This window comes from Emys orbicularis, chromosome 2, assembly GCF_028017835.1.
Source record: "Emys orbicularis isolate rEmyOrb1 chromosome 2, rEmyOrb1.hap1, whole genome shotgun sequence".
NCBI classification, from domain to species: Eukaryota; Metazoa; Chordata; order Testudines; family Emydidae; genus Emys; species Emys orbicularis.
In genome coordinates this window covers 193,440,472-193,461,976 of record NC_088684.1, presented here as the reverse complement: position 1 = coordinate 193,461,976, position 21,505 = coordinate 193,440,472, and positions in this window count along the sequence as shown.

The window sequence follows — 21,505 nt, the reverse complement described above, 5'->3', positions numbered from 1 at the left end:
GCATAGGGCTATGATAATATGTAGGCATGCTTAATCTTTCTAGTAGAAACGGCGGCTTGTTTTACCATTGTACACAGCTAATCAAAAGAAATTGTGGGAAAGCATGAGTTGTCAGGAAAACATATCAAATCAACATGCACTGCTGCTGCAGTACTTTACAGAGACTATTTTATATGTCAGTTCTAATACATTTTATGATCTTCTCTATGACATGCCAGGTACAGTCCCTTACAAAGTGATCTTACCCCTGTGATGTGGGGAAAGGATTAAACTTTCCTGATTGACAAACAACAGGGCTAGTTCAAGCAATTCTAGGATGACTCTCAGAGTCATTTGCTTGGGCCCCCAGCTGCAGTGCCCAAGATTCAGTGAATACATTTTTCTCCCACTACACTTGCCATAAACTGCTCTGTCTTACCTGCTGAAGAAATATTTCAGTCCTATGGGTTGGAAAGGTGTTGACAGAGGAGGATGATTCTAGGTCTGGTAAATTTGGATGAGGTGGGTATGTTCTGGGGAGAGATGAAGAAAAGTTCATGTTAAACTGGACCTAAATAAGGTTACTTTTTTTTTTTTTTAATATTTCTCATTTTTCCATGGCTTTGAAATGTTGTGGCAGATGTTTTATCTGCCCCTAGCTCCTCCAATCAATTTCTATAGTTTTACAATAATATTTCCCCATTTTTAAAATATTCTTCCTTGTTACTATGTGAAAAACCCACAAACAGGGAAACCGACTGGGGCAGACTGAAATTGGCTATATACAAAGTGCTGTCAAATACCCAAATACACTGAAAAAAATGAAGTTATATTTTTCTCTAAAGTCTTTCATTCAGTTGTAGTAATCTTAGACGCTACTTGTAACAATGGTAGTAGGAGAATTTCAGAATCAAAATGTGATTTTTAAGCTGAGGGTATTTCTTAGAGTCTGTTCACTCACACCTTAGTTCACCAAAGTGCAATTTCTGTGGATGCTGATATGTGCATGTGGGCTTGGGGGGAGGGAGGGAGAAGATAGGAGGGTGAGATTCCAAGCCGAGAAGGAAAGATCAGTCATAGAAACAACAGATTCCAAAGTTCTCCCAAAAAGAGTAAAAAATTCTTCTCGATTTCTGTTGCTGCTATGACTACGTCAGGTCGATAGGCATGTAATGTGGTGCCTCACCTGCACCAATTATATATGGAAAATAACTCATGTAGCCAATGTGTTGAGGGTGCCTGGAGGGACCAGCAAAATACAGCACCCACATAAGAATGGATTCACCAAGACTGACTGATTACACACTGCAATGCTTGTCAGTTCATGTCTGTCAGGGCTGTGAGCCTGGGCATTCCTAGATTGTGTTATGACATTCTCAACTAGTTGAGACACTTCAATACACACCTTGATGTAGGTTTAGTACAGATGAGCAAGTATATTTACTCTTTCCCTTGCCTTTCCCTAGGGCAAGGCCTTACCAGCAAGCTACAGGGAGGTACTGGCTCTGCCACTACAGCAGATTCAAAATTGAATATATGAAATCAGGAAGCATTTTTGTGGTGGGGACAAGTTATTCTTAATTTTGTGCCACTCCATAACCTTTAGGGTTCATGCATATTAAAAAAGGGGGGGGGAAAGCATAATTAAATCTTCAGAAGTGCACAGGAAGAGCATATTGTACAAACAGGGGCTGCTTAGCACAGAGCAACAGTCTCTCCTCCCAGTGATCACAGTGTCTTAGAGGAGAAACAGCTGCTCCCCTCCATGGGATCTTCAGGGGACATCACTCAACCTCCCATCTCAATCTCCAACTGACAGCAGCGGAAGAAAGTAATTTTTACCATGCTCTTTCCCAATGTGTGCCATACAACTTCCTATACACCCAAGGATTAGAGGGAAGGGACAGCAGAATTTCCATATTGCCCCCCCCCCCCCCAACCATAGAACCAGCCTTTAGTCCCAAAATACCAAGAAATGCAGCTAGACATCACCAAACAAAATGAGGGGAGAGGGCAAATAAATGGGCAACTTCCCTAGAAGTCTTTGGGTGAAATCCTGTCCCAACTGAAGCTAATGGGAGTATAACAGGGTGCTGGCCAGGAGGCCCTGAGCCAGGCCCCTGTTAGCCCAGCTCCAATTAAGAAGCATTAATTGGGGCTGGCTAAGTATGCCACGCCTAATTAATAGAAGGGAAGCACCTGTGGGCCTTATTAGCCAGGGGGCTATATAGGGCTGGCAGGAAGGAAGTGAAGGGGGGGGGAAGAAAGGAAAGGGAGGAGCTAAGGGCCATGTGTCCCTGCTGGCTGGAGAAGCTAGCTGTCCCCCAGGTTGCTAGTTTGGCGCGGTCTGTAAATAGAAGGCGGTGGGAGCTGACACTGTAAATAAAAGGCACTGGTGATTGCACACAGAAGAGGTCTCTGGCTAATCTGTGGGCGCAGGGTTCGCAAAGTGCGAGGGCGAACAGGAGAACCACGTTACAGGGAGTCTTGGCAGATTTCACCCTTCATATAGAACAGTGGGTCCCAGCCTGCTGGCAGAGGGGGATGAGGCATTGAGGGTGAAGCTAAGGTTGATGGGGACCTTAAAACTTGCCCCAAGTTAATGAGCCTTTCATAAACTTGAGAGCAGTACTAAGAATTGGGCCCATTATCTGTAGATTGGTAAAAAATGTAAATGCTTGTGAAAGTTACTGTATTAATAAAATAATTATCTGTACATTATATGAGGGTGGGTCCATCCAGCTCTGATTTCCATCTGGATTATTTGAGGAGGGGTGGGTGAAAATAGTGTGATGAGAACTTGGATCTGCTTAAACAAGAACCATCCTGTACTTCATCACAAAATTTGTCATCATCATCTTTGAGGTGCAAGTTCAGTGACATTTCTTACCAACGGTTTTCATGAAGTTTTGCTCTTCCTGGTTTCAGACAGCTCTGAAGAATGAAAGTTCTGTCTTGCTGTGAGAAAGGCTGTTCTTGCAGTTTGCCTGAAAACAGAAGATACTGCCAGTTCACAAGTCTGTATGTGAGATTTTTGCCCAGGTTTGCACTCCTCCTTTCTGTTTACATTTCTCATTGAATTTAGCACTTGTGACAGATTGCCAACCCTGGAGAATGAAGCCATCCATTTACTGGTAGAATACATACAACTAGAGCTGTGTGGAGGATGGAATTTATGTTACACAAAGAAATTAGATAATCTGAAATTTGGCTTCATTACGATTAGAAAAACTGCAAAAAAAAATCTGAAAAAAAGGAAAATTCTTTAAAATAAAAGTTGGTTGATATGATGCAGTTTACAGACCCCACACTAAACCAGCACAAGGTATAGATCAGTACTGGGCAAGGTAGACCCTACCCCTCTGAAGCAGCAGGGCATGCGCCAGGTGGCAAGATAGTTTAAAAAGATCCTAGGAGCCCAGGGACGGGGTGGGGAAGTGCACCAGGAAGTGAGCTTGATGCCTGGAGCTATTAGAAGAGTGGCTGCAGCATTCCTAAGGCTGTTCCAAACTCTGCCCCCCACATCTCTGGGAGGTGGAAACCCACAAGAGACTGTAAAGAATGGGACAGTGTCCCACTGACACAGTAGACAGATACTCCTTGAGCCTGTAACACACCCCAACAGAGGAGCCACAACCTGGTGGGAAGCTACCCAGGGGAGTATAAGTTGGGGTGGACCAGCGAGTGGTCCAGATATTTTAATACCCCTCTTGGGCCCTCAGTTAGGACCCGCTGGAGTGGGAGGCCCTGGGTCCTCCTCCCTCACGCCCTTGTACCTCTGCCACGGGAGAACCCTAAGAGGAGTGGAAGAGACTCTCAGGAGGGATTGAGGCCTGCCACATATGACTTGGCTGGAGTTCCGTCTAAAATGATCAGGCTGGAAAGAATTGTGGAGCTATTGTCTGACCAATAGGCTAGCTGGATGTCGCACTGACCCGCTACAGTTGATTAAAACAATTTGTTTCAACAAGAGTCTCAACATTTGGTTTCAGTTTTGACCCTTTACGAATATTTGTATTATATTACAGTATATAATAGAGAATATAATACAAGATAAAATTTGAAACAAAAAGTTGCTTCAAAATGACAAATTGAAATGTTTCCTTCAGAAAATGTCAAATCTCTCTCTGATTCAGTGACGTAGGATGAAAAACTTTGCTTTGAATCAGACGGAGCCTTGAACCCAAATCTCTCCCATTGCAGGCCAATGCCTAAGCACGAGGCTATAGAATCCGTTTCTTTCTTGTTGGCCCAATGAGTATTTAATTATTTAGGCTTTGTCTACACTGGCAAGTGAAAGAAAAAAGTTGAGTCATTCAGAAGTGTTAAAACAACCCGTCCTCCCCCCGAAAGACAAAAGTTTTGCCAACAACAAGCTCCAGTGTGAACATTGCTTTGTTGGCAGGAAAGCTCTCTCCTGCCAACAAGTAGTGGCTACACTGCGCAACTTTTAGCGGCACGGCTACAGCAGCACATCCGAGTTGCTAAAAGCTGCGTAATGTAGACAGAGCCTTATATGACATATGGTAGCTCCAACTGGAGAAAGTAAAGTCATGTCCAAATTAAGAGAGCTTTCAGTATAGGTATACCAGTGTACTATACTGCCAAACTGTCCCTAGAATAGATGCAGCTTATACCAGCAAAACTGTCCTTTTACTAGCTCACCCCCACCCCCACCCCCACACTCTCCTGGCCCAAAACAAGCTATAAATTTAAAAAGTGCAGTTTTGCCAATACAGCTGTGTCTACATTTGGGGCTTTTGCCCACGCAGCTGTGTCAGACATCATACCTCGTCACATTCCTGACCAATTTAGCTATGCCAGCAGAACTTTAGCCTGGTGGTTAGGCCACTGACCTGGAATATGGGAGACCCAGTCAGATGCAGTATTTGCCTGATTGACAGGGTAATCGGGGATGAAAAATCCTGCTTTGAATCAGGCAGAGCAGGTACTCGACTCTCTTACATCCCAGTGAGAGCTCTAATCACTGTGCTATTGACTGTTCTACAGTGGTCTCCATATATATCTTCTGGACCTGCAAAGCTTTCCAGATGAAAATGTTGTTGAAACTGACATGTTCACACAAAATATTTCCATTTGAAACAAACATGCATTTTTCACCAGGAAATGTTTCATCAAAAGTTTTCCAGCCAATTCTAAATATAGGACATATTCTGAAAGCCAAACTTTGAATTTGTAAGATAATTTGGAGATAAGTTTATGTAATTTCTGTTGAAGACAATCATGCTACAGAGCAGTGGATTTGACCCACTGGGTTCCCCACCTTTTTGGGACATCAAATAAGCAGGAACACCAATAGCATATTCTGCTATCCATTAAGCAGTTTTATTAATATTCCAATAATCAATTTTCTTTGTTAGGGAAAGCAAAATTGGAGTGCTGGGCAAAGTTCAAACTGTTGACAGAATAATATCACTTGCAGGTGAATGTGTGTCTGTGGGGGGAAAACACTAAAGATGATATAACTTTGCTCAACTTGTGTAATTTGAATGTTAACACAGAAACAGATCAACAAAAGTGATGAAAAGCTAAATTAAGTTTGGCAAATGACAGTTTTCAAATACGTAGTTAAGGATCTGCTTCATAGCCCAAGGGCTTTGCTAGGCATCTGTGTCCTTATATGCACTTTCATACTGCTCCTTTGCATCACCTCCTGCACAGCCAGGATTAGTGTCTTGGTTATTTGGTTTTCTCAGGGCTTGTCTTCATTATAGGGGTAAGTCAACCTATGTTACGCTACTCCAGCTACGTGTATTCACAGCACTGAGTCGACGGGAGACGCTCTCCAGTCGACTTCCCTTACTCTTCTCGGAGAGCTGGTATACCTGGGCTGGCTGGAGAGCGCTCTGACATTGATTTAGTGGGTCTTCTCCATAGTGGAGACCAGCTCTTAGAAAACTAACACAATGTACATCTAGACAGTGTGGAAGCCGTCTGTGTATTTAGGCATGTATTTAGGCATAAAAATAAAAGCTTGGGGTGGGGGAAGTGTGGACTGTCTTTTTTTGACCTTGAAATGAAGCACAATTCTAGAGCCACTCAGGAGTATTTTATATAAGGAAGTGTTCCCCCCCCCCAATTTTTCACAGTCTTAGGGGGAACTATTTTATTCTAGTCTACTAATGAGGATTATCCTGATACTGCCATAGCCAATGGCCCAAAGCTGTTGCTTTCACATCCCTGGTTTCTGGTGCCACTACACACTCTACACTGATGAAACAATGACCACTATACTATACTTTAGGGCAGGGGTCGGCAACGTTTGGCACGCGGCTCGCCAGGGTAAGCACCCTAGCGGGCCGGGCCAGTTTATTTACCTGCTGACGTGTCAGGTTCGGCCGATCGCGGCCCCGACTGGCCGCGGTTTGCCGTCCCGGGCCCATGGGGGTGGCAGGAAGCCGTGGCCAGCACATCCCTTGCCCGCGCCACTTCCCGCCGCCCCCATTGGCCCGGGATGGCGAACTGCGGCCAGCGGGGGCCGCGATCGGCCGAACCTGCCGTGTCAGCAGGTAAATAAATGGCCCGGCCCGCTAGGGTGCCTACCCCGGTGAGCCGCGTGCCAAACGTTGCCGACCCCTGCTTTAGGGGAAGAGAGTAATTTCCTCTCAATACAAGTGCTCAGGTCCCATGAACAGAAGAATACACTGTATCCCTATTACTTCATCTATACTAAAATGAGGAAATCAATTTCAAAAGCCAAACAAATGGAACTACTCATGCATAGCGTCTCTAAACTCTCCGTATTGCTCTATAGCACTGGAAATGAGAAAGAAATATTAAAGAAAATAAAAACAGGCACACGTTTGCAACATTATCCTAAATTGTATATTGTATACTGAAATATTTCCACTGGAGACCTTGGAGGATAAACAGTTTGATTTTTTTTTTTTTTTTTTTTTTTGCATTGTACAAGTGTGTGTTTAAGACAGAAGATGTAGAACAAAAGAATAAATATCTTTTCTTATCAAGAACATATTTGTGGCTAACAGATTAGCAATAACTGTCAAGAACAGATTATGCTCATATAAAACAAAATCTATAACAGTTCCAGGTCAGCATGACTTAGTTTATCTGAGACAACTTTGACTTGGATGCACATATTATTTTAGTTTTCACCGAAAAGGTTAGCAGAGATTTGACAACTTACATAGTGAACATCTGTATAAATGGGGTAGGATCTGAAGCTAAAATAGGGAAAGAAGAAGTTGATAATTACTTAGACAAGTTAGATGTCTTCAAGTTAGCATGGCCTGACAAAATACATATTAGAATACTTAAGGAACTAGCTGAAGAAATCTTTAAGCCATTAGCAATTATTTTTGAGAATTTATGGACGACCGGAGAGATCCCAAAGGACTGGAAAAGGACAAATATATTACCTATCTATAACAAGGGGAATAAGGACAACTATAGACCAGACAAGTTAACTTCAATACCTGGAAAGATAATGGAGCAAATAATCACAAATAATCAATTTGCAAGCATCTAGAAGATGATAAGGTGATAAGTAACAGTCAACATGGATTTGTCAAGAACAAATAATGTCAAACTAACTTAATTTCTTCTTTGGCAGCCTAACAAGCCTTATGGTAGGGTAGAAACAGTAGGTGTGATTTATCTTGACTTTAGTAAGACTTTTGGTCTCATGTGATCTTCTCATAAATAAACTAGGGAAATATAGCCTAGGCAAACCTATTATAAGGTGGGTGCACCAACTGGTTGTAAAACCATGCTCAGAGAGTAGTTATCAATAGTTCACATTCAAGTTTGAAGGGCATATCGAGTGGAGATCCAGTTCTATTCAATATCTTCATAAAGTATTTGAATAATGGTATACAGAGTATACTTATAAAGTCAGCCAATGCATTTAAGCTAGGAGGGGTTGCAAGCTCTTTGGAATACAGCGTTAGAATTCAAACTGGAAAAATGGTCAAATAGGATGAAATTTAATAAGGATAAATGACACTTAGGAAGGAAATTCAAGTGCACAAATACAAAATGGGAAATGACTGTTTAGGAATGAGTACCACAAAAAAGGATCTAGGGCTTATAGTGGATCACAAAATATGAGTCAGTCCTAGGGTCCTTTCTTTCCAAGTGATTTTTCCTTGTCAAAAATAGTCTTCTTGTTCTATTCTGCTTAGAGTTATTACCAGCATGTTTTCAGAGAATTTAAAATGGCTACAAAGAACTGATTCACAAATAGTGCTTGGAAGAATAGACTACATTTGAGAAGTAAATTCAACAACCTTGTCTTCTGTAATTCTCTAAAAGGTGATACAGATACAGCCTGGTGGTTGCACTCAGTGTAAGAACCCATGGACCATATCTAATTGCAAAGGCTAGACCTTGTTCATTCAACAAATTTAAGTGACATTGTTAAATTAAACATTCTATAAATAAACATGTAGTTTATAAACTTTCTATATAAGCCGAAAACCAAAATAAAGTAGCTCCTCTGACCAACATGAACCACAGTTCCCTGAGTCTTTTCTCTCACCTCTCTTAACCCTCTTCTGTGTCCTTCCCTTGACTCCAGGACTCCTGCAGGAGCCCTTTTACTGCTGTAGTTGGTCTCATTCCCTATGGCTGCTGCCTACCTGGAAGTCATGTAATAAGTGGGTTCTTTCCCTTGGTCCAGGAACTTCTGTGGGAACCTTCTTGCTCCCTGCAGCTTTCCAGATCAATTGAGCTCTTGCTGGCCTTTCTAATTGAGCTCTTGCTGTCATCTGACCCTTAGCCCCACCTCAGCTGGGAGACAGCTTATTAGTAGGGTGACCAGATAGCAAGTGTGAAAAATCAGGACAGGGGGTTGGGGGTAATAGGCACCTATATAAGAAAAAGCCCCAAATATCGGGACTGTCCCTGTAAAAACAAGACATCTGGTCACTCTACTTATTAGTCACAGGTGGGGCATGGCCTATCTCCCTTTAAATGGGCCAATCACCATGTAGCAGTCTGTAACATACTTGGGGGAATGATTCAGCAGCTACTAGAGGAAATTGGATCCGTAGATTGTCATTGGGGGCTGCAGAGAGCTGGCTCCTCAAGTTTATTTTTCAAGGTGGACAGGGTTTTGAAAGCCAGCAGAGTGGAAGGTTATGGATACATACTGAGAGACATGCTGAAAGGAGGGATTCCAGAGATTGGGGTCCTGTGCTGCACACCTGTAGCCCAGAGTGATGGGGCTAACAAGTGTCCCATGAGCAGAAAATCTCAAACTCCTTTGTGACAAGATGGGTTCACCCATTGGGATACCCCAGGAGACTGAAAATTCCAGGGGGAGGTTTCCAAAGGCACAAAGAATATTTAAGTGCTCAAATCCCATTGAAAGAGCCGTGCACTTGCTCTCTGAAAATCAGGCCCCTTTAAGATGTATCAAATTGGGCCCCCCAAATTATTAGCAAATTTTGAAAATCTTGACCACTCTACTTGTATATTGATACCGGTTTGGAGTTAGTTTTCCTTCTATGGTGGTGTAACAGGGGCTTGGAGGGCCAGTCAGCCTAGTGGTTGGAGTACTTGACTTCCTGCCCTGTGCTTCTGTGGCTGAAGTGCCTCAGTCTTAAGGCAGGGGTTTAGGGGGACCCGGCCCCTTCCACTCCATTGCATTCACACCATCTTAATGAAAGTATTATCTTGGACCAACTCTGAGGTCTTATTCTGGACTCCAGTTTGAAAGCTCAATATACAGGTGAGTTGTAGCATCAGAACGAGAGAGAACAATTCACAATGAGGGCTGTCCGTTGAATCCTTAATTATATTTGGGAAAAATGTATTAGCATCACCTGTTTTACTGTTCTTCATCTTCATGCCATGTAACGCCGCATGCTTCACTTGCCAGTGAAATTTGTACACTCCCTAAGTAATTAATTAAGCTTTAGTTAAGCCTTTCAACAAATTAACTAGGCATGTAGGGCAGGTACATTTCTGAGGGAAGGATATTCATCTTGAGTGTCTTATGATACACATCTTACTTTGCCAAACCCTTTTAGTGCCATAATAAGATGGGTGTGTCCATGTGCTCATGTAGGAGTTTGAGGCTGGATTCAAGAACACCTCAGATGTACATTATTGGTAGAGACGTGTGACAGATCTCTAGTTTCCCAACCACAATCTGCTTTGCCTCAACAATTGCAATTAATGCTGATGGTTAATGAGTAAATAGGTCACATTTAAACTAATTGATGTCATTTCTATGCACCTCACAGATTTTTTTAAAAACATTTCTATGAAAGTTTTTTTTCCTTAAGAAAAAGGAAGGAAGCATCATGTTATTCACACACACACACACACACACACACACACACACACACACACAAAGGGTTTCAGATAATGCAATCACTCAAGGTAATTAGGCAAAGATTGTAAATTGGTTACATAAAAATGTGCCCATAATTCAATAGTTATAACTCATCACCAGGTTTTGGTGGCTAAATGTGTGTCAAACCATACAGCACATTTTTAAAGCAGATATGTTTTACAAACGATAAATAGATAAATAGATTGTATCATTCATCCGGAATGATTTTAATTGTCGCTAACTCTAGCATGTTTTAAAGAGAACATAATTTTTATTTCATCAGATGATATTGCAGTATAAGAATATTCGAAATATTCCATGGAGGAGAATTGGGCTACATTTCTGGTGGCCTCTAATTCAGTAGGGGATAAGTGTCTCCTAAAGCAAACACTCAGAGCTAGATCCTCAGCTGTGCTGTGGCAGTATTACTGAAACAGGAATTCAGCATTTCCCTTACAAGAAATGATGACATAACTCACTGTTAAAAAAATGAAGGCTCTACAAACATTAGGTGTTAATGATGTCAGCTTCAGAAGGAGAGCCACAAAACCAGAAATTAGATCTTGGCATGTAAGTAAAAGAGAAACTGATTTTTATATACCATATTTTAAAATATATTTTCCCCTAATGTTTGAATCTAGATATACAAGTCCAGACACAGGCTCACATTCTGGACAATTCCACATGCTTTCTGCTGTCCCAGAAGTGCAAAGCAGCCAGAAAGCCAGTTTTACTAGCTGGTAGGAGATTCCTAACTATCTAGAGTAATGCTATTCAGATATAGTGTTATAATTGCAACATCTGTACTAAATGCTATGTTCAGTGTTTTATTTATCTATTAAAACTGTGAATTTTAAAAATCTGTCAAAGTTCAAAAAATATTTAGTTAAAAAAAATCCATGTCAGAGTAAAAGTGTGTGTGTGTGTGTGTGAGTGAGAGAGAGAGAGAGAAAGAATTTAATTTAATGTATGAGGCTTTGGACATTTTGGGGTCTGTGGCGAGGTAACAACTCACCGGCGCAGTGCCTCCTGTTGATTGTCCTGGGAATTAGCTCTTCCAGTCCGGAGCGCCCTCTGCAGGCCAGTGTCTCACCTGCCGCTGCCCCCGTGTCCCTCCCGGACCCCGGTGCCCCTCTACATCAGGGTCCTGCCCCAGCAGTAACCCACAATTTGGGTCTCCCCACCCAGGGGAACCCCAACCCTCTATCCCCACCTTGCCTCAGTGACTACTGCCAGTCATCATCTAGCTCCCACTCACTGGGACAGACTGCAATCTGTAAACCACTCATCATCGGCAAGGGGGTTAGGACCTGCTGCCTTTGCCTATTTCTGGGCTGCCCCTCTGCAGCGCCAGTACCCTTTTAGGCCCTGTTAGCCAGGCCTGCAGCCTGGGGTTTTACCAGGCTGCCCTTCCGCAGCACTGCTCCACCTCAGGTACCCTTCTCAGCTCCCGGGCAGCCAAGTCCTTCTCTCTCAGAAGCTAGAGAGAGGGGCTCTCAGTCTCTGGCCCTCAGCCCTCTTATAGAGCCAGCCGTGGCCTGATTGGGGCATGGCCCCACCTGTGGCTGCTTCCCCCAATCAGCCTACCTTTCCCCCCGCCACAGCCCTCTCCCAGGGCTGTTTTAAGCCCTTCAGAGCAGGAGTAGGGTGACCACCCCGCTACAGGGTCAGTGGAAAAGTACATAAATTTGGCTTAACTCTGATGTTCTAACTTATCTAACACCATCATTTATAGAAATACACATGAATAGACAGGGAGCAGTTAAATGTTTTAAAAATAATAATTCCATCAGCATTTAATAGTGCACGATTTACTTGCTCCTTATAAAAAAATTGTACCTGAAGCAGATCAAGTAGAAAAGATTTTCTTGATAAATTGGATGCACGTTCTCCCTGGATCCTCTATAATCTTCTAATATATGACTTCATGTATATCATTTTATGATTATTCTTTTGCCTAGAAGAAAAAAATATTGGGCACTCAGTGACAGCAATTATATACTCCCTGCTAGATAATTATGGGCCAGATTTTGCCACAGTTACTTGCACTGTATTTTACTCGGGTATTATTCAATCTCAGTAAGGGTGGCAGACTGGTCCTGTATGATTAACTCAAGACTTTGTCCTCTGTCTTTAGGATCATTGACTTTAGCAAAATACTGTGATATACTTATTTAAAGAGTTTACCTCCCTTCCCTGAAAGAAATTAAGCAGTTAAGATGACCATCTTTCATAAGCTCTCACTAAAAGTCAAATACTGGCTCATGGACACATATGACTTAACACTATATAAATGGAGCTGATCAGTGGATTCATTGTAAATAATTGTTCTTCAATCCACAGAAAAAACACATTTATGTAAAAGAACTGATTGAATTTATTTGAACATCAGATACATTTACAAATATCACAGTCTGCTCATGGATAGCCTGCAGGCTCAAAAAGAGGATAAATTAATCATATAAATTAGTTGTGAGTTATTTGCTCAGGTCTAATTAGAAGTGATGCAGGTTGCTTCTGATAACGTCCTGGCCCCGGGATTGCTTCAGAGAACAATGGCAATTTAAAGCACCATGGCTCTAGCAAATCATTTCAGACATTTGAGGTTTAAAATATTTCAAATATTTTAAAAAACCTGAAATTGTGCTACACTGGTTTGGGAAACAAACAAACAAAAAAGTCATCATGGCAATTTTTGGTCAAACAAATACCCAAGGACAGAAATCAACTGTTCTAAATCAGCACAACTCCACGGAGCTACGCTGATTTACACCAGCTGAGGATTGGCCTATGGAGTTTAAAATAAAATCAGATTTTGCATATGACTGATTAAGAAAACATACAAATGAGCAATACACACAAGTACCATTACAAATGACAAATTATGACAACCTTAGCAGAATGATTCTCCAGGCCTGAGGTACTGCTTCCAGTCTATCCAAACATATGAACTTTTTCGGTGTTTAAAACCATTGTTAGTGATTTTACCTCTTTGGAACCTTGGTATTTTATCCATAATTTGTAATCTTTCAAGGATATGCCAGTTTTAAGGCCCCAGTCGAGCCATAAACCTTCTATTCTTATTTTTTCCATAAAACTTCACACAGGTTTTTTTCAGTTTCGATTCCCGCTGCTTACTGGAGTCCAACCAGACATGAAGTTGATCGCAGAACTTGAACAAACTGGCAAGTGTCTTAAGTTATCCATAAAACAACAATTTTTGCAAGTTGAGGGCCATTTTAAAAATTCATTTCCAGCATGCACTCTCCCAGCTAAATTTGTAATAAATTCACCATTTTCTCTTTATATTGACCATCACTCAGTTATCATTCTATCCATATTGTTGATGATGAACAGAAAAATATAGATATGTTATTGGCTATTTTTAAGAGTTGTCTGAAGGGTCAGCCTCAAAATGGTTTAGCTAGTGAGACTAATTGGAATTTTTATCTGAACCTTCCATACTTCTTTGGTGTGAAACTAGGTCTAGAGAAGTCATGAGAACTGACTCTTTTGCAAGATTTCCAATGCCTTTTGAGGCAAAGTACTTTTTGTCTTAAGAAGTGTCTTTCTTGTGGCATGTCTGTTTCTGGGCATTATAAAATCCAAGCAGTGCAGAATTGTTGAAAGAAAGAAGGAAAGAGGCTTATTTTAAGATTTGGGTTTAAGTGTAGAGTTTATCCGAACCAGTTCATCCATCCGTATTGAAACATCATATGAAAGGAATCGAAGAAGACATTAATTATGGTGTTAATTTGTTTTAAATAAGCAGAATTAATCATTAAATAATATTATGATTTGGCATCTTGCCCCCTAATATAATTTAGAAGTCCTATAGCTCCATATTGCATGTGTCAGCAGGGGGTTAGGAAGAAACTTCCTCTATGGATAAGCTACTGAATACCTGACCATTATTCTTGCACCTTCTTCTGAAACATCCTGTCCACTGTTGGAGACTGGTCCCCCATAATTGGATAGCCTATGTTCTAATTTGATATAACAATTTTGGTATTCTTAGCAAATGTGGAATTGTAGTAGCAATCTGGAACAAAGGAGCTGCTTGTATGCCAGATATATAAAATGTAGAATTTAAGCAAACAGGTAATTCTTTCTTCACATGTAAATAGTTTAGTTTACAGTAGCTGGAAGAGTAATGTTTGGCCTTGGTTAGGATTTAATGACTTGAATATCATATCAATTGATAGAATTCTGTTTATATGCTTTTTGTAACAGTTATGTCTAAGACTAAAAAATTACCACACAAATTAAAAAAACTATGAGAAGAGGCTGCATAATTTAGTAACTTAACTTCAGACATAAGAAATGGTTCTATAAAAATAATCCATTTAATTTAAATGTTTTGCAAGATTTTTTTTACTGGGTCTAAGCCTTTCAAGCCATCCAAATAAATGTGCATTTCTGAAAAACAAAAATCAAACACATTTTACAAAATGTTTTTCAATACTTTTGTAGGGATGTGATAAATAAAGTGATACATAGACATCTAAGCATCAGGAACTATAGTTATAGGGTCAGGTTCTATTTTATTATACATAGGTTCTCCCACTTCTCTCATAGCATTATATGAACATCTTTCAGTAGTGCATGAAGTAACACTACTAACATCTGTCACATGTGGTTCATTCTCTGCTCAAGGGGGAGAACTATGTGTGCAGGGTAATTGTGGAAATATGTTTATGAAAGATTGTGATTTGAAGATGCTTCCTCAAAAGATTTGGAGATGTGCCCTGGAAATGGGTATTGGGAACACCACATGGCTGTGTGCAGCAGTTGACCAGAGATGCTCTCCAGTTTCTTTTATTCCCTTCTTATTCACTAGTTTGTTATTTAATGAACCCCAAGATGGTTACATGGTGTCAGAAGTGTTGAATGAGAAGGAAACTGTTATCATTTTGAAGTTAACTCATGTGTTTGTAACTGAAAGCAGAGACAAAAGGGGAGGCAACAGAGAAGCACATGGAGCACCAGGCATAGAGGCTTTTGCATGTATTTGGTGAGCACAATAGTAGCTTGACTAGCTTAAGAAAGGTAAAAAAGCCAAAAATTGATGTGTTAAAACTTCCATTCAGTCTGCAATTGTCAGGCAATGTTGCACAGAACTGGAAAAAATTCAGACAGAGATTTGAATTCTATTTAGCAGCCATAGAGATAGAGGATAAAAATGATAAAGTGAAATCATCAATTTTTGTATGTTGTTGGGGAGGAAGCATTGGATATTTATAACAACGTTAAGTTTGAAGAAGGTGAAAGTATGAAGTTAAATAAAACATTGACTAAATTTGAGGAACACTGCATGCCAAAAAGGAATGCAACCTTTGAGAGACAAACTTTTTACATGCATGCAAAAAAAAAATAAAAAAATAAAAAAAAAATTATGACACCATAGAGCGATGTGTCACAGAATTAGGGAAACTCAGTAAAACTAGTGTCTTTTGTGAGCTGACATAGTCTCTGGTCAGAGATAGAATCATTTGTGGCATTAAAGACAATGCGTTAAGAGAGAAACTGCTCCGTGAAGGAGACTTAACCTTAGAAAAAGCTCTCCAAAAATGCAATCAGCAGAAATTGTGAAAGCACAAGCCAAAGAACTGAATTCACCAGAAGTACAAAAGAATATAGCCAAAATAGGCCAAATCAAAGACTGGAACCACTCGGTTTGGGAACTACTGCTAGGGGGAAGACTGGAGTATGGACTGTCATGTGAAAGGTGTGGATCACAGCATGGCCCCAACCAGTATGTTGCATTGGGGAAAGTGTCATAAATGTGGGGAAAATAATCATTTTGCAAAATGCTGCAGATCCCAAATGCAGAAAAGTCAATCTGGTTGAGGAATTTTTCATAGACATACTGGGATCTAGAAAGCCTGATAAGAGGGACTGGATACTGCCTATGACTGGAATGGAGCAATTATTCCGCTGAAACTGGACACAGGAACTCAGGTTAATATTCTGTCTGAACAAAATTATGAAAGACTAAAAATAAGACCAAAACTGGGACCAACAAAAATAAAAAGTAATTGGTTATTCTGGAACAATTATACTAGTGAAGGGGAGATGATTTGCTAAAATCAACCATAAAAACACCATGTACAGGCTCCTATTCATTGTAGTGCCAAAAAAGGTGACACCAATTTTAGGCCTGGCTCCATGTGGGGAACTCAATAGGGTAAAATGGATGTTCTCACTACAAGATCATACTGAACCTTGAGGCACTCTTTCAAGAATATCATGACTTGTTTCAAGGGTTGGGTTGCTTGCAGGGTAAACATACAATCTAGATAAACAAGCAGGTGCCTTCAATTATCCATCCATGTAGAAAGGTGCCATTTGCACTCTGGGGAAAACTCAAGGCTGAGCTTGCAAGGATAGAAGCAATGCAAATAATACAAAAAATTGGGGAGCCAATAGAATGGGTGAGCTCCCTAGTCATTGTGGAGAAAAGTAACAACCAGCTACACATATATTTAGATCCTAGAGGTCTCAACAAGGCCTCTCTCAACAAGAGAATGTTTCAAACTACCAACCAGAGAAGAGATTATGGCTTAATTTGCAAATGTTCAATATTTCAGTAAATTGGATGCATCCCCGGATTTTTGGCAGCTAAAGTTAAGTGAAAAAAGCTCAAAACTATGCACATTTAATACCCCATTTGGAAGATACAGATTCTTATGCTTATCCTTTGGCATAGCTTCAGCACCAGAAGTGTACTACAAAACCATACATATGATCTATGAACATATTAATGGTGTTAATACTCAATAGATGATATCATCGTCTGGGGCTCAACAAAAGAGGAGCATGATTGTAGACTTTGGGAAGTCCTGGATGCCACCAGACCTACAATCCTCAAACTAAATAGGGAGAAATGTGTTTTAGGGGTTATACAACTGGCTTTTGCTGGGGACATTATTTCCAATGAAGAGAAAGATTTCAGCCATTGAAATGATGCCAGGTCCCCAGTCAAAGAAAGATGTCCAACGGTTCCTGGGAATAGTTAATTATCTTGGAAAATTCATACCTAATCTATCTACCAAAGCAGCAACTTTGAGAAAACTCCTAGTGAATAAAAACGAATCATTTTGGGATGCAGAACAGGAGAAAACAACAACTCATACAAGAACCAGTGTTGAAGTTTGATGCACCAGGAAGGCCTATTAAAATCTCAGCAGATGTTTCACAGTCTGGGTTAGGTGCAGTGATTTTATAGAAGCATGAGGATTGTTGGCATATGCATCCAAATCACTGACTGAGGCAGAAACCAAACACAGACAAATCAAAAAGGATCTTTAGGAATATTGTTTGCCAATGAGAGATTAAATCAATATATTTATGGACAGGCAGTGGAAATTGAATGGATCACAAGCCACTGGTAGCGGTATTTAACAAACCGCTAAATGACTGTAGCTTAAGGATTCAAAGAATGATGATAAAGCTGCAAATGTATGATTTGGTTGTGACCTACACGCCCAGTAAATTCATGTTCATGGCAGCTGCACTTTCCAGAGCAGTGGCTCCCACAAAACCAAAGAAGATCTAACAGGAAAAAGAAGATCTAACAGGAAACTGAAACAAATAAAAAAGGGAATGGAGAAAGATGAATCCTTGGGAATCCTTAAAGAAGTGATAATTAAAGGGTGCCCTGAAGAAATAAGCTATTGCTGTCCAAATATAAGACACTATTGGAACTAGACATGAATTTACTGTAATAGATGGGGTAATTTTCAAGGACAGTAAGGTTGTAATTCCAATGAGCCTCCGAAAAGAAATGCTACAGAAGATCCATGAGGGTCATTTAGGAATTAAGAAGTGCAAACAATGAGCATAAGAAGTGCTGTATTGGCCACGGATCAATCAGGACATCGCTAACGTGGTGGGAAACTGCTTTTCATGCTTGAAATACAAGCCATACCAATAGGCAGAGCCACTGAGACCTCATCCTTTTCCACAAAAGCAATATGTGAAAGTAGGCACTGATTTATTTACCTAGCAATCCAAGGATTATTTAATAGTCACAGATTATTATTCGCTGTATCCAGACATTTGCACACTGCACAGTATTAATAGTAAGTCAGTGATAGCCAGCATGAAAGGAATCTTCTCCAGACATGGAATTCCAGATGAAGTCTTTAGCAATAATGGGCTCCAATTTTCCAGTGCAGATTTTAGGCAGTTTGCCAGAGATTGGGATTTTCATCACAAAGCGTCAAATCCAAATTATCCCCAATCAAATGGATTTGTGGAAAGGTCTATACAGACAGTAGAGACCCTTATGAAAAAGACTTGGGGGGTGGGGATTGTATGAAGCTTTACTGGATTACTGAAGTACACTTCTGGAGAATTACTTTTCTCCAGATCAGCTATTAATGGGAAGAAGGATCAAATCTAATTTGACAATTACTGATAACCTGATGAAATCTCATATCAAACCATATGGCAGATGAAAGAAAATCAGAAGTGGAAGCAGAAATATTATTTTGACAAAAGGTCCTCCTATCTTTTAACCCAGGTGATAGATTGTGCCTGAGGAATCACACTTCTAATACTTGGGCCAAAGAGGTACTATTAAAGAACAGCTGCATCCAAGGTTTTATGTAGTCCAGACATACCAGGGGGACATATTTTGACATAATCAAAGGGATCTATGAGTAATCCCAGAAAGTTCCAACACATTGACATGTGAGGTGGATTCTGAGCCTTTGTCATCAATACACAAACGAGAAACTGTCAAGGAACAAGAGAATAATTCAGACTCTAATGAAAGGCTGATACTGAGAAGATCAGATCGGGAGATTAAATGTCCTGAAAGACTCAGAGATTTACTACTCTGCCTGGAGAAGGGGTATTTAAGGAAGACTCACTCAAGAGTAACGGGCTGGTAACCTCTCCTCTCTAGGTAGTTGACACATTGGGTTTATGGATATGTACTAGATGGGTTGAGAATTTAATGTCTGTATTAGATAGTTTACATATATGTATACAAGAGTTAATTTGTTTTTCTTTAAGAGGGAAGATGTAGAGATATGTTTATGAAAGATTGTGATTTGGAGACGCTCCCTCATAAGGGATTGTGTTGTGACTTGGGAATTTGGAGATGTGCCATGGAGGAACACCACATGGGTGTGTGCTGCAGTTCACCAGAGATGCTCTCCAGTTTGTTTTATTCAAGTTTTATTCCTTTCTCATTCACTGGTTTGTTATTTAACGAACCCCGGTGTTGTTACAGTAGTGTCTTGTTTTGGTAGGGGTTTTTAGTTGTTGTTAGGTGGGGGCTGGTTGACTGTGTTGGTTCTTTAATGGAAATTATTTTTTAAAGATGTACAGTTATGATTTGAGAAGTTGTAGAAGTTAGGCTGTAGGTCTAACAGTGCCAAAATCTTGCAAAACTGTGTCCCCAAAGTGTAGAAATTGAGAGATCACAAAATCTTTGCCATCTTGAATAGTGAAAACCTCAAAAATGTACCTGTTCTTGTGAGATTTCTGCCATCCCAATTGTAAAATAGGTCACTTCCAGTTTTAGATTCAAAATCCTAGTGGCAAATGCAGGTCCAGGAACTGAAAAACAACTCTCCAGAAACTGAAAGGCATTTGAATAATTGGTTCAATTTTTGACCCATCCCTATCCACTTGCAACTAACAACAACTCCCTGGGGACAAGCACCAGAGAGTGGACGAAGATCCACGAAGGAGCAGACAACAAGGTTGAAAAGCATCAAGAAAGTATGATGTCATGGAAACCCAAGAAAGAGAGAGCTGCAAAGTGAAATGGATGATTGGTCAAGTCAAAGGAGCATGGAAATCAAAAAGAACTTTAGGATTGGTGTAAAGAGGACATAATTAATGACTTTTTCAGGGAAATTTTATTACATATATGTAACCCTTCTGCTAAGTGTTTTTGGCAGCAACAAGATCTGGGTTCAAATGTATAGGTGTTCCTCTTAAAATTAACAAAAGCCACTGGGTTAGAAATTTGAGAAAAACTAAATACCTTCCCTGGGCACTCTCAACAGGCAATACTTCCCCACTTGCAGGAGCTGAGTCTGCATATGAAACAAGGAAAGGCTTTGTGCCACAGAATTAACTTGGTAAAATAAAACAACAAAATATATAAATGAATAATAAGTAAAACACTCACCCTCACAGTAACTTGGGCAGCAGTTCCCCACTTGCCAGTGTCTGCTAAGCCAATGTCCCTTTACCACATCACTTCCCCCTTCCCCATCTGCTAAACCCCACTCTCACTTTGGTGTCAGTGGGTAGCATAGTCCAAAGTGCTCAGGTGTACTCAGAAAGGCTTGTATCCAGTCCCTTCAAAGTGCTACTTGAGCCAGTCCTGAGACTTCACCAACTCACCCAGCTAGAGTGATTTCAGCGTTATTGGCGCTGGGTAGAGGTGTGGGGGGGTCTCACCAGAGTTCACTCAGCATTACTGCTCTGCTTCTTCTTGCTGCGAAGCTACTCATGCAGTGTCAATTTGCAAAATCTTCAGTGGAAGGGGAGCAATAGCATACAGGACACTTCAGCAGAGTCCTTGACATCAGGGATGCACTCATTACCACAAGGTAGGAACGTCTCTCTCAGTTCAGTCCCACTACCCAACCAATTCAGAATTGGTGTATAGTTCTGTTAAGTCCCAAAAGTGTCACTGCAGGAGTTCTGGGTAGAAAATTTATGCAACTTAACTTTCTCTGTAGACATATTTTCCCCTATCCACCAATAGATGGCAGTAAACAGCTCCTTCCCTATGGAGCTTCTGTCCACTTTTCCCCTGTTCACCAACAGATGGTAACAGCAAGCTCCCTACTCACTATAGCTTCAAGCCACTAGGCTTACATATATTCGGTAGAGTGCTTTCACATATGTGATGCTGTATGGAATATGTGGAACATTTTTTGATATTTTTGACACCAATATTATAAAATTGCAATGAATCTGACCAGATATGCCATGTAAAGTGTCTGTGAAAATGTTATGATTTGCCAAGTATGATGATCTTGTTTATATGTTTGTATCACCTTTGTATTGTGAGTTATAGATATGTATGGTATATGTGTATTTCAAAATTTGTGCTGTGTTTCTGGGTGACACCCCAAGACAGATTGGTATCAGCACTGCCTAGCTTGTTCAATGGCCCATCAAGGGTCATCAGCTGTACAAAGAACCCATTGAAAGGAGCCAGGGGAT